This window comes from Cyanistes caeruleus, chromosome 17, assembly GCF_971803275.1.
Source record: "Cyanistes caeruleus chromosome 17, bCyaCae1.hap1.1, whole genome shotgun sequence".
Classification (NCBI taxonomy): Eukaryota; Metazoa; Chordata; class Aves; order Passeriformes; family Paridae; genus Cyanistes; species Cyanistes caeruleus.
Window position 1 is genome coordinate 13,158,562 of NC_141717.1, and position 2,112 is coordinate 13,160,673.

At 47.7% G+C, this 2,112-nt stretch overlaps 1 protein-coding gene across 6 annotated transcripts in view; it reads left to right on the forward strand.

The window, feature by feature from the left end:
• The window catches only part of SDK1 (sidekick cell adhesion molecule 1), a 385,141-nt gene that overhangs the window by 376,785 nt on the left and 6,244 nt on the right, over window positions 1–2,112 (forward strand). The gene's annotated exons all lie outside the window — the stretch shown is intronic.

Below are 2,112 nucleotides of genomic sequence, written 5' to 3' on the forward strand. Positions count from 1 at the left end.
CTTCCATCCCTCAGCTTCCCTGGCATTTACCTTAAAATTACACTATGGACACACAGCATCATGTTTGGAGACTGATGCAGAGTGTAATAACTTGTTTCCTGCTGAGTACAGAGAGAACCAGGGTTTGGTGAAGTTGGCTGTGTCTGCAGCTGAGGACCAGCCTGAGCTCCTGCTGCCAGGCCCTGCCATGCTGCCACATCTGCAGCCATCCACAGCTCTCCTGTTGGAGCCCCTTGCAAAAACAGACAGACCAGTGCTGGCAGGATGTTCCTGGCAGCAGTGCCAAGACTCTGGAGCTGCTCTCTGCACCCACTGGCTGTGAAGTGGTCCAAATCTGGGGATATTCCAGGAATGCTGCAAAAACCACCTGTTCAGGAAGGTCTTTGGAGGGAGTCGGGTGTTGGCTTCCCAAGCCTGGCAGCTGGTGCAAAGGAGTGTTTTTCTAGGAGACAGGCTTGCTGTGTTCCTTCTGGAATAATTATTAAATGCTGGTAGGGCTTTGTTGTATTAGTAATTACTTGTCAAGGCACCTGAAGCTTTTCATTCTTAAAAATCAATCAGTACATAATTCCTAAAGAGCCAAAGCCTGGGTAATAGTGGAAAGGAAGTTTTGCAAAGCTGTAAAGAGCTGCTTTGCTCACTTTTGGAAAGCCTTGGGAAAAATTTCTCAGCTCTGTCCATCACCCTCTGTGCTGGAAAATGGGCACAGAACAGTATTGAAGCAGCTACCTAAGCAAAGAAGTGGGATGATGGATGCTGTGCCCTTTTCAAACGATGGTTCACAAGGCATTTGAGGATTGTTCTTCAGAGACCATTAAAAAGGCGCTTTAGAGGAGGAGAGACAAGTTTTGTGGCAGGCAGGATCAAGAAGGATGTGTGTTTGCTGGGTGGTGTCATAGATCAGAACCACACCAACCTTTTGAAACTAATTGCAGCAATGAACAGCGATGAGCTGCACTTACCTGTCTCTCTTGTGTATCTTAGGCAGCTCCTACTTTGATATTTAATTGCCTCTAGAATTGGCAATGCAGGTTATTGCAGGGGGAGGGAATGGAATGAAAGCTTTTGCATGGTCTAACTGGAGATTTGGAGGGAAGGTGTGAGATCTGGAAATGCCTGGGTAAATGTTTGAGTGCTGGATGGGATGGGGCTGTTACTGGTGGGAACGTCAGTGGGAACAGAAGGAAAATGTGCGCTGAGATTCTGTGGCCAAGCTTTGCCGTGGTCTCTGTGCTCAGCAGAGATGTACAAACCCTCTGTGATTCCTCCAGCTGCATCCCAGCAGCAGCACTTCAGAGGAGGGGCAGATGCACAGAGCTTATCTGGTTACATCTCAATAGAGCTCCTGCTTGATATTGATGGGAGCTTTGAAGCTCTCCAGCCACCGTGCATAAATGTTTCAGGGGTAGGATCCGCTCTGAGCGCAGAGCTGGGTCTGACTCATCCCAAGGAAGCAGCCCCTCCTGCCTGGCAGCTCTTCTCTCCCAGATTTTGCATTCTCTTTCTTCTGTCACCGCTGGCTGTGTACCTTGTACCACCAATAATCAGCTGGAACATGCAAATAGTGTTATTTGCCTGTAAAAAAGTCTGATTTTATTTAACTCCCTTCCAGTTAAAGAATTAATTTTCAATACTTAGCACCTAGATCCTGTGCAGGTAGCTTGGGCTGGCCACCCCAAACATCGGCCTGGTTAACCAGAGCGTTTGTGTGGAAGGCATCCCTGCTGTCCTTCCATCAGACGAGAGATGCTCAGCTATAATTGCAATATTTCTGATTGTGATTGAAAGCTGTTGGTTTCACTGTGACCTCTCTACACTTGCCTGCTTCTTGTGCCCAAACAGGAGCTCCTGCCTGCCCCTGCACTGTTCTGCAGGGAATTAGAAGGGATTTCTCTGTCATTTATCATCAGGGGACTCTCCCTCCAGCAGCAGAGCCTGGCTAAAGCAGAAGCACGTACCACACTTGCACTGCCATCCCTCTTACCTTAACATTACATGGTGATTACACGGTGATGCTAAACCTGCCTCTCATTTCTCTCCGAGCACAACAGGCTAAAAAATTCATCGATGCTAATGACCAATTATTTAATTCTGTTTTTCCTGATGCCCCAG